Source organism: Aethina tumida, chromosome 3 (assembly GCF_024364675.1).
Source record: "Aethina tumida isolate Nest 87 chromosome 3, icAetTumi1.1, whole genome shotgun sequence".
In the NCBI taxonomy this organism is placed as follows: domain Eukaryota; kingdom Metazoa; phylum Arthropoda; class Insecta; order Coleoptera; family Nitidulidae; genus Aethina; species Aethina tumida.
Window position 1 is genome coordinate 10,200,415 of NC_065437.1, and position 11,939 is coordinate 10,212,353.

The 11,939-nt window shown below is 29.6% G+C and overlaps 1 protein-coding gene across 1 annotated transcript in view; it reads right to left on the bottom strand.

Annotated features, from left to right (window-relative positions):
- The window catches only part of LOC109600991 (uncharacterized), a 30,203-nt gene extending 18,519 nt beyond the window's left edge, over nt 1–11,684 (bottom strand). The window contains exon 1 of the mRNA XM_020017190.2: nt 11,567–11,684. The gene's annotated coding sequence lies outside the window, so the exon portion shown is untranslated. The remainder of the gene's footprint in view (nt 1–11,566) is intronic.
- Nucleotides 11,685–11,939: the final 255 nt, after the last annotated feature.

Below are 11,939 nucleotides of genomic sequence, written 5' to 3' on the forward strand. Positions count from 1 at the left end.
AAACTCGCGCTCTTTGCTCCGCGTCTTCTATAAATAACCGAGCGAAGTTCGGTTCTGGCATTGCCAGAAGTAAAACACCGACTAACTGTACTGCCAAGTGTAAGTGTGGGTTATTATCGGCTTTCTAATAAACTGTGCCTAAACACCCGCAATTATTCTCAATGTATTTGACTTGATACAATCAAAAAAATTTTTATATGCACGGCTTACTAACATGAAATAAAACAGTTTTGTATGTATGTAAAAATGGACGTTTTTACAGTTAATAATATTTTTTGAGTACAAGTTGAGTACATGAGTGTAAACTTTGTGCGATTTTATCGGCCATTAAAATTTTAAGCACGTGCTTGCAGGAGGGCAGAAGAAAAGGTCGGTCAATATTCAACGCGCAAAATGCACTTAAAGGTTTTATGTTTGAGGCATAAATCCGGCATAAAACACATCAATCAGCCTGTTTACATTGTGCTAAACAATTGGCCGTTAAAATTATTTATTGGATTTGGTTTAATGGCGCAAGAAGCTTTTAGCGTTTTATGTCTTGTTGGTTGTGTTCTTGGTTTAACACAATCAATCACGTTTAGTTCTAGTTACTTTCTGGAATACCTGCAATTATATAAATATTAGTTTTACTTAGTACTCCTAGAACGGTTCTGTACATAATTAATACATCTGTGACCTTATTCATTTTTATTTTCAATGGAATATGCTATTTATTTTTGGATTTATAAGTTTTCTAAATAAACTGACATATTCTATACTTACTTGAGTCACTATTTTTTTTTTATTTTGACATATTGATGATCTAATATCTCAATTTTACTTCCATCATATGCGAAGTCATTATTAGTATTTTCAAATTTTATTATTTTCAATGAAACACCCTGTATATTTTTAATTTTTTAAAATCTATATGTAATTACAAATAAAATGACTATACCAAGTTCTATACCTAAATCCAATAGTTTTTGAGTTATCTTTTTTTTTAAATTTTGACAGATTGATAATCTAATTAAAATGTCTATAAAGACCACATTTTTGATCCTAGAAGTTTATTTTTGGCACACACATTAACCAAGAGCCATTCGTTGTGTTAATGTCAATTTTTTAGACGTTTAATTTTGGGCATAAATCGATACTTTTATTATTTTCAATGAAACACCTTGTATGTTTTTAAATTTTTTAATTCTATATGTAATTACAATTAAAACGTCTGTACCATGAGTTATTTATTTTTTTTCTTCAAAAATTTTGACAAATTGATGGTCTAATTAAAATGTGTAAAGACCACATTTTTGATACTAGACAGTTCATTTTGGCATACACATTAATCAAAAGCCATTCTATAAAAAGTCATTATAAGTACTTTAAAATTTTATACGGGGTGTTAGTTATTTTTGTTTAATTTTGTGAATTTTAAAACTTAACAATAACTTATTATTAATGCCTATATATATTTATATTTTTAAATTCTACATATAATGGCTTACCCAAATCCTTTAGTTTTTATTCAGTTATCATTTTTCTTATTCAAAAATTTTGACAGCTTTATGTATTAATGTGTGTGTAATCTGTCTGTAAAGTGCCCATCTTTGATTTTGGAAAATTCATTTTTGGCATACACGTTAACAAAGGATGGTCCTATAAGAAGCCATTATTAGTATTCCCAAATTTTATACCGGATGTTCATTATTTATTTTTAATATTGTGCATTTTAAAACATCAAAATCTGTTGTTTGTAATCGAATTAACCTATATACAAAAAAATAAGGTGTTCAGAAAATGCATTTTTTTCTTAAAATGGATCCAGGAATCGCCCTTTAAATATTTTACATTACTTTTGAAACACCCTGTATTCAGTTAACACGGTATCATTTTTTTTTAGAAAGTTTATATATAATTTAGATAATTTAAAACTTCCTAATCATTTTTGTATACAGATATGGCACTTGTGAAACATTTTAATCATATAGAAATTACAGTTTCGTAAACAAATACATAATTTAGATAGTTTGAAACTTTTTAAGGAAGAGTCTTATTATTTTTATTTAATATTAAGACGAGTTTAAAACTTTTGAAGTAACCAATATATAATTTAATCAGTGTAAAACTTCCTAAATAGTTTTTTTATATATAATTTAGATTAATGAAACTTTGCCTACGATGTATAATACAATTTAATACTCCGCGAACAGTTTAGTTAGTTCACTAAGACCTTATAAACAACTTTTTACAGAAAATAACAATTGTTTTAATTCTATTACGAGAATGCAAACTAAGTTAACACACGACAATCATGGGCATGGTATGTTAATTTCTAGAATAACTGAAACAAAAATTGACCAGAGAAAAATGTCGAGGTTCCGCACTTACGCGATCGTTAACATCTCCGTCAAACGCGACGACGAAAAATAATCGTGTAGCGGTTCCGTCGTGAGATCACGGTTAAATTTAAACCTCAAACGAGCACTGTCAATAAAATGTCGATGTGCACGTAACCGATTCCGAATTATTCTAATAAACGACAACGTCGGACTTTCTCAACGCTATCGACCACACAAAACAACTGTTTGTGTTTGGTATCGATGACAAAAAATTTGTACAGTTGTGATTTGCAACTGTATATATTTTTTTGCAAGCGGTGTGATGGGTTTGAAAATTTATTCAAAAGTTTCGTTTTTCTGTTTATTTGAACAGTAAATTAGATAATCCGTTTTAAAAAATATAAAGCCTCGGTTAGATTCGGAATCAATTTGTAATTCTAAGCTCATTAGTTCGATTATCATAATCTGAACAGCGGTTAATAATCGAATTCGTGATTGACATGAGAATCGTTTCAGTCACAAACGCATAGTAATGATAAATAATTTACAGTCCATAATATCTAGTAATAAAAAAATCTTTTTGATCCTTTTGAGTCATTTCATTTGATACATTTGCATTGAGAAACAAAAGACCAATACAATAATGTATTCGTAATCATTATCTGCAGGTTCGGATTAAGTCATGACAGATTAATTTTGAAAATTAATTGATTTTAAAAATATTTTATGTTTAACTTGAAAATAATTAATATAATTTTTTATCTTTACAGATGGAGAGAGCAGGACTATAGGAAGACAAGGTAAGTTTTTGACATTTAAATATTTGAAAAGTTTTAATTTAAAAGTTCACTAATCATCAATATTAAACCCGGCCCTGATTACCAGCAACAATGTCTGAACATAACTGCGTTTATCTGTCTTGAGTATCAAATAATTGATCGTAATTTATGTGCCAATAAATCGCTGATGTTTTACAACAAAAGAATAACTAGTTGTACTATCAATAGTCATCTAAACACAAGTATATCATATTCTATATAACATTATAATTATAAACATTAATTATTACTTTTGTTTTGTTTTTTTGTGCAGCCTCACGAACTATTATATTAACCGTATTGTGGAACTGAATTATTGCCGACCGTTTACGGCTTTAGCAAATTGCGCACACCTTTTGTAAAAAGCCAATATTTATCACTATTTACAGTCGCATAAACTAGAAACGAAATGTAAAGCGACGATAAATCATTTTTAACGCACAAGTCAAAACTGCACAGAACGGATTTAATACGATACCACACCAGATCTCAGTAATAAATTACGGTTTATTACATGAAATTTATACAGTGCCTCGGCATCGCCATAAACCCTAAATGATTCTATCCTTGTAAACCGATATGATTTACGATTGTGGCCGATCAAATAATTGGACGAAATTACAGGCAAAGTGAATTGATATTTTTCTTCACCGCAATTTTATATGTGCACACACATGAGTTATCGGCAACAGTTGGATGTGGAACGAACACTCTGAGAATCCGCAGGTGTTTCGTAAGCTGGATATTTTATTTAGAGCTTGTAAAAGGTTTTTCTTTTTGTAATTAAAGCTTGGATGTGGATTAATCTTGAGGAATCTCGAGAATTTCTTCCATAAATGCGCCGGAAATTAACTTAAATATATTAAAAACATTAACTAATTAAACGTAAAACAAAGAACATAAAAGAATAAACTTTTTTCTCGATGTTGACCTCAATTAATAATGCAAATAAATACATAATTTAGTAATAAAACGTTATATCTAGTATATTAACATTTTAAAACAATAAATTTGTCAAAATCCAGTTTATGAAAACAAATAAAAGGTAGCAAAACTTTGTCTATTAATTAATTAAAGGTTTAAATCTAAAATAAAGAGAAACAATTTTCATTCCACAAAGCCCATAAAACAAACGACCGACTTACACATTTAAAAAGCACAGCATTTAGGTACGTCAGAGACTGATTACAGTGGTAAAATGAAAATCCATCTTCCACGCTGGACGTCACTGTTATTATGGGTCTTAAGACAAAACGCATGCATAACTGTACTTTAATTTACATTGTTTTACACGGTGCCCGGAGGCGAACTCCGCCGATCTTTTATGATTGTCGGTGCTGATTATTGATATTAATCCACTAGATCCGTATCTATGTCGACGGTTTAATGACTGGCCGAAAACGATTTCGTGAACACAACGTGGCGTTTGATTAACAATTTAATTGTTTGTTTATTGACCGGTTACTGTTAGTTTTCGCGTTAAAATTTAGGTGTGGGAGTTAATAACGCGGCGGCGCCTAGTAATTAAATCGCAACCTCTCCCGAAACAACGTTGTCGTTTTTAATGGGGATCCCTAAATTGGCGCGTTGTAGACGTCACAATGCAGTGAAAAATCCTTTTTCAAACAGAGACCGCTAAATTAAAGAGCTTCTCCTTTAGATGCCGAGACAATTTAATTTATATTCTTTGTTTCTGGGCAAACAAAGAAAACCCGCGCAGACTAATAGCATCCCACAGCGGTGCACTGCGGAGTGGACGCGTCCCAGATGATAAAAATTAGCGGAGCACAGTCGTGCGAGATCCCAACTGATCCGGACACAATGACAGTGTTCTTATAATTTTTTAGGTTGGTTGTATTCTCAGGAATTTCAATTTTTTACTTCTTCTGTCGTATTTATTAAATAAACAAGTGTTTTAAATAATTTGAATACGAAGAAAAATTTGCTAATTAGTTGTTTATTTAACTATTTAGCAAATACGATAGTTGTAAAACTATCTAACTAAAAACAATTGTGTTGATAAATTTGAATATTCTAGACAACTGAAAAATATTAAAAATGTTAAATTAAAAGTTAGATAATTTTTTCAATTAAGATAGTTGTGAAACTTGTTAAAAAAACTTTTGTATAATGCATACAGTTCCTTCAATTAAGATAATTATGACATTTTAAACAATATAATAAATATATAAGTGCAGTTTTTAAGTAATTTTGTTGAGTTCAAAAATTCCAGTCTTAAATTACTTAAAAAACTTTTGTACAGTTTCTTCAACTAATGTAGTTATGATTTAATTTAATAATTATGTTATGATTTTGTTTCTAATTCAGATAGTTCAAAAATTCCAGCCTGAAACTTATTTATAGAGTTTAAAAGTTCCAACCTGAAACTTCTGAAAAAAGTTTGTATAATTTATACAGTTTCTTCAACTAAGATATGTTAGTTGATTGAATTCCAGTCTGAAACTTGTTAAACAAACTTTTGTATAGTTTATACAGTTTCTTCAACTACGGAAGTTGTGATATTTTACTTAATTTAATAAACATATAAGTGATCTTAAATTTTGTTTTAAATTTATAGATTTCAAAAGTTCCAACCTGAATCTTGTTATACAAACTTTAGTATAATTTATACAGTTTCTTCAACTGAGAGAATTGTGATATTTTACTTAAGTGAACTATTTAAGCAATTTTGTTTTAAATTTAGAGAGTTCAAAAGTTTCAGTCTGAATCTTGTTAAACAAACTTTCGTATAATTTATACAGTTTTTTCAACTAAAAGAGTTGTGATATTTTACTTAATTTAATAAACATGTAAGTGATATTTTAAGCAATTTTGTTTTAAATTTGGAGAGTTTAAAAAAGTCCAGTCAGAAATTTGTTAATAAATTTTTGTATAATTTATACAGTTTGTTCAATTAAGAGAGTTGTGATATTTTACACAATTTTATAAGTATGTAAGAGAATTTTTAAACAATTTGTTTTAAATTAATGAAGTTTAAAAGTTCAAGTATGAAACTTTTGTATAATTTATATAGTTTCTTCAATTAAGATAGTTGTGATATTTTATTCAATTTAATATGTAAATAATAAGAGTGTCTCAAACTTCCAAAAATTATTGTATAATTTAGATATTTTCTTTAATAAGATAGTTGTGAGTTTTGAACAATTTAATAAATAAATGAAATTTTCGGTTTAATATGTAATTAAAAAAGTTGGTATATTTTTAATAAAGTATCCCTTATAGAGTATTAAGAAGTAAGCTGATTAAACAATATTATAAAAATTTACTCTAAACCTTCCAAAATAGTTTCATATACAATTAATGAAGTTTTGAATTTTTTTAGAAAGTTGTTATGTATATTATTAGTATAACTTTGATAGTTCCAAACTTCCTAAACAGTTTTACATGGAATTAAGAGAGTTGCCAAACTTCTTGAACAATATTGTAACAATTCGAGAGAGTTTATCACTTTCTAAACAGTTCTGTAAAATATCAAGTCAGTCATAGAATTTTCATACAATATTGTATACCGCTCAAAACTTTTAAACAAATTTTGAATATGGTATAATTAGGATAATTGCAAATTTTTTAAAAAAAATGTTCAAAATTCGGCCTATCGATTTTATCGAAAACAAACGTAGACAATCAACAAGTGATTAATTCAGCAAAGCAAACAGAGACATTAAGATCACGTTTCGTGGTGTAATTGGCGAGCCGGGCAAAACATCTGTGCGCTCGCAGAATCGCAACTGCAGCTAACTAGCAAAACTAACGGTGCATTAGGAATGTCGGTGCATTAGTTTGACTTATTATACATATCCAGGTTTTATGGGCACCACGTAATGACGGAATAGATATTGTTTATCGAGCCGTGTCGCTCATTTGCAGCCGTAAAATGCGCCGGCGTACGATTATTAACCACTAAAGGCACCGTTAACTGCTGAAAGAAATGGAAAAATGTCGCTGAAACCGAGACCATTTTTCGCACGGATTTGATTTACGTATTTATCATTCGCCGGTGTCGTTATTAAGTGTTTCTGCAACGGTTGGGTAATGATACCTTTTTGCGGGGTGCCGCAGGGACCGTTTTCGAACGTATCGCCACTAATTTACGAGTTTGGCACGGTTCTCGCTGAGCGACAATGCACTTCCGCAATTTCGATTCGACGTTGGCCAGAACAAAAAGCCTTACATTAATTTTCTATGAAGTCTTGTTGCTTTTATTGTAAAGGCTAATTATTTAAACTTTTTAACCTTGGTGCTATTATAAATGCAGATAATATTTTTTGTGTGGCTATTTAAAATGCTTTGTTCAATAAATTTCTGACTTTTTCATTATTCATAAATTTTACATACTCAAAATGAGTTAAATAATGGAAAATATTACTTACAAAATTAAATATGTAAACATTATTTAGTAATTAGTGTTTGTTCTCGTAAACTGATGTTACTCAACTTGGAGAAAAATTTTCTCAATGTTCCAGAAGCGACTTCCCGCCAAACAATACGAACAATGGCGACTAGTGTAAATAATTAAGACTTTCCCTTCATTCTTAAACGAGATTCGTATCAATTACAGAACGCCGCTATTGTTTTGGTCCATCATCCGACAACAATGTTTATCCACTTCATTATTTTCGACTTTCTTCCATAAACACTCTTCAATTCGGTACTAAATTGCGAAATAAATCGATTGAATCTACAATAATGGTTGAACAAACAAGTATTGTGACATTTGGGAAACAAGGCTAAATAGTTGTGGCGAAGGACAATCGGTTTTATGGCTGCCGTTGGTCACTGGTTATAGAAATCCCACTGCATTATTTCTATATTTAAACGTCGCCTTGACTCGAAAATTAATCGAAGTATTTAATGCTAATGGTGAATATGTTTATTTAACTGGCTGGCAAGTCATATGCATGAGAACATGGATGAGTGTGTGTTGACGGAAATCATAATTTTAACTATGTCTTTCGCAATTGCTTAATGTGTTATGTTATTAAATATAAAGGATAATGTTTAATTTAATATATACTTACAGGTTGATTCACCAATTTATTCATTAAAAGTGGAGGACGAAAATAGTTTTCCAAAAATTTTATCAGATTGAAGGTCTAACTAAAATGTCTGGAAACTCATTGGGGGAAAGTTTATTTGTGGCATACGGAAAAAATAAATGCCATTCTATGAGGTGCCAAATTTTATAAAAGATCTTCGTTATTTGCATTTAATTTTCTTGAATCTTAAAACATATGTATACAGCTTCTTCAATTAAGAGTTGTAATATTTTACACAATTTAATAAATATGTAAGTGAAATTAATTTAAACAATTTTGTTTTAAATTTATGGAGTTTAAAAGTTCCAGTCTGAAATTTGTTAAACAAACTTTTGTATAATTTATACAGTTTCTTCAACTAAGATAGTTGTGATATTTTACTCAATTTAATAAATATGTAAGGGTAGTTTTTAAACAAACATTTTCGTTTTAAATTTATAGATTTCATAAGTTCCAGTCTGAAACTTGTTAAACAAACTTTTGTATAATTTATACAGTTTCTTCATCTAAAATAGTTGCTCAATTTTAATGATTATGTAAGTAGTTTTTAAAAAATTTTATTTTAAATTTATGGAGTTAAAAGTTCAAATATGAAACTTCTTAAAAAACTATTGTATAATTTATACAGTTTCTTCAACCAAGGGAGTTGCGATATTTTACTCAATTTAATAATTATGCAAGTAAAGTTTTTAAGCAATTTTGTTTTTAATTTAGATACTTCAGTTTGAAACTTAAATTTTTTTGCATGGATTTGCAAATTTATGGAGTTAAAAGTTCAAATATGAAACTTCTTAAAAAACTATTGTATAATTTATACAGTTTCTTCAGTTAAAAGAATTGTAATATTTTACACAATTTAATAAATATATAGTGAAGTTTTTACACAATTTTGTTTTAAATTTATAGAGCTTAAAAGTTTCAGTGTGAAATTTTATAAATAAACTTTTGTATATAGTAATTTATACAGTTTCTTCAACTAAAAGAGTTATGATATTTTACTCAATTTAATAAATGTGTAAGTCAAGTTTTGAAGCAATTTTGTTTTAAATTTAGAGAGTTCACAACTTCCAATCTGAAACTTGTTAAACAGACATTTTTATAATTTATACAGTTTCTTCAACTATGATATTTGTAATATTTTACACAATTTAATAAATATTTAAGAGAACTTTTTAAGCAATTTGTTATTTGCATTTAATTTTCTAAATCTTGTTTTACCATAATGAAATTATAAAATCGTTCGATTGGTATAAGCATTCTTTATATACAGGGTGTTTCACAAGTCATACGACTTGCACTTCTAAATAATAAGCCGAAAAAAGTCCAACAAAAACCGAGATAAAAAATGTTAAAGTTTGTAACATTGCTTTACAAAGCTGTTCAAAGTTTCCAAACTTTAACATTTTTTATCTCGTTTTCTGTTTTATTAGATATTTTTTAAGAAATCGACTTATTAAGAAGTGCATATGTGGTTAGGAAATTTCAGATAAGTTATGAAACACTCTGTATAAAATATATATTTAAAGAGATATATATATATATATATATATATATATATATATATATATATATTATTTGTAATTACATTTAGAATTTAAAAACCTAAAAATTTGCGAGATGTTCTTTGAAAATAAAAGTTATTACTGGCGGAACCGAAAATGAAATTTTGTTCAAAATAAATTAGAAAATTTAAATTACAATTGGTAATTTCAAATCAATACCTTCAGTTCAACATAAACAAATGAATAAGTTAGGTAAATCGTCCTGTATATATTTTTTAAATGGGTAATGCAGTCTCTTAATTTAAAATTCGTATTAGTTTAAGAAATATGCATATAAACGTTAGAGAAAGCGGCCTTCGATTTTTTTAGTTTTCTATACTAACGAACGAAATTTATGAGCTTACAAGAGATAAAAAGGTTAAATCTGAATATTCATTTTACATATCCTAATTATTTTTACCTAAACTCTGTGACAAAATGTGGTTTGAAAGGTGTAAAATTAATTCGCTAAATATTAAAGAAATAGTTAATTTATTTACAGTTATTTAAGTGCATGTATTTTGTAGACGTTAACGCTCACTTAAAACTGTTGCAAGTCCAACCTTGAGAATCGAAACATTTTCTAGATACATGACATGTCAACTTTCCATTTTTAAAGTTCACTTCATTATAATACGGCTAATTAAAAGCAAAGAATCAAACCTGCTTTATCGTTCATCAATGTTTGAAATGTTGTTATAAACCTTGATTGAACATTAATTGCATCGCCTGATGAACAAAGATTGTTACGTAATCAACAATATTTGTTCATCCTTCATGGTAATTAGTTAATTAATTAACTGTTTTCAGGATGCTACCGTCAATAAACCGTTTACAAATTGCAAATTTTATCTAAAGAGATCAGTTCGACTAAGTATTTATTTATTAATATATTACACGTATTAATTATGTTAAATGTTCTCAGAATATTTTAACAAATTATCGAGTGAGTCATAATTATTACTACCGGTGGTTATTTATGTAACAACGTGACTAACGACCAAAAGCTTTACCTTTATTTTTCTTAAAATCAATTTACATTTATCACGAGGAAACTTTGATGTGACATACAATAGAGCTTGTTTTAAATTAAACTAAGTTAAGAAGTAAAATTTGACCCGAAATGGTGGAGTTTGAAACTTTAAGTGATTAAAATTATTAACCCCTTGCCCAAGTAAAAGTTGACAATTTTGGCAAGGTCCCAATTTACTAATTAACAGTATTTCTCTCAAGGGAAACATGGAAATTACATCAGTGATTTTAAGTAGAATTACATTTTGGTGCGGCTTTATCGTTAATCATTGACAATGATTAACAAAGTATTTGCGGTGAGTAATGATATTTATTGTTTGTTTTTTAGTTCATTGGGTATGGTTTTATGTTTAACCACAATTTACAATTTTATGTCAGCATTTTTTGCTTCGCTAGAAATATCAAGGATGATTTTCTTCATAAATCTTCGTATCAGTATTTTGCAAATAACATTTTTATGTGGAATTTCAAGATGAGATGCGTTTTTTAAATTTTTTGATAATTTAAAAGATGATTTACATATTTTAAAGTAAAACTATTGGCCATGGGTATAAAAAAAGGTTTTCGCATCGCGATCTCAAGGTTCCCATCCAACCACAAAACAAGAAACGTTTCTCCCGAGCGCAGAGATGCAACGGTCCAACATATTTTTGTAGATGCGACCAAGAAGGTTCCGGGCACGCGGAAATTCGTGCGGCAACAGGAAATGCACCCATAAACCCAGCTTCGCACAATCATACGCGGCACCGAAACCGTCGCTCGTCGTCGGTGCCGGCAATTAAGCAGCGTGCGCTCACCTGCAACTAGAACCCGCGTTATCCGAAATGATCGAAAAGTCGAAGCCGATGGCAACCACAATCACACAGGCTGGCGCCCAATCACAGCACAAACTAACCTAAGCACAGGTAACCCGCGGCACGGCGTTCTCACACTAAAAAGCCGCGCTAGTTGGCGATCGCACGGCGACCACAAGTACCCGCCGACGTCACGGGTACCCAGGAGGGGTCAGTACCGAGAGAGGTTCTCTGCGAGATGGTGCTCTGCGTGGGTGACCGAGATTAGACACCCGTTTCGTCTCTATTGTCACTGGTACTTGTTCAACATCTACGGTACCATCTTGGTACTTCCATATTTCTGCTATTTGCACCTACATACTATTACATTCTTATG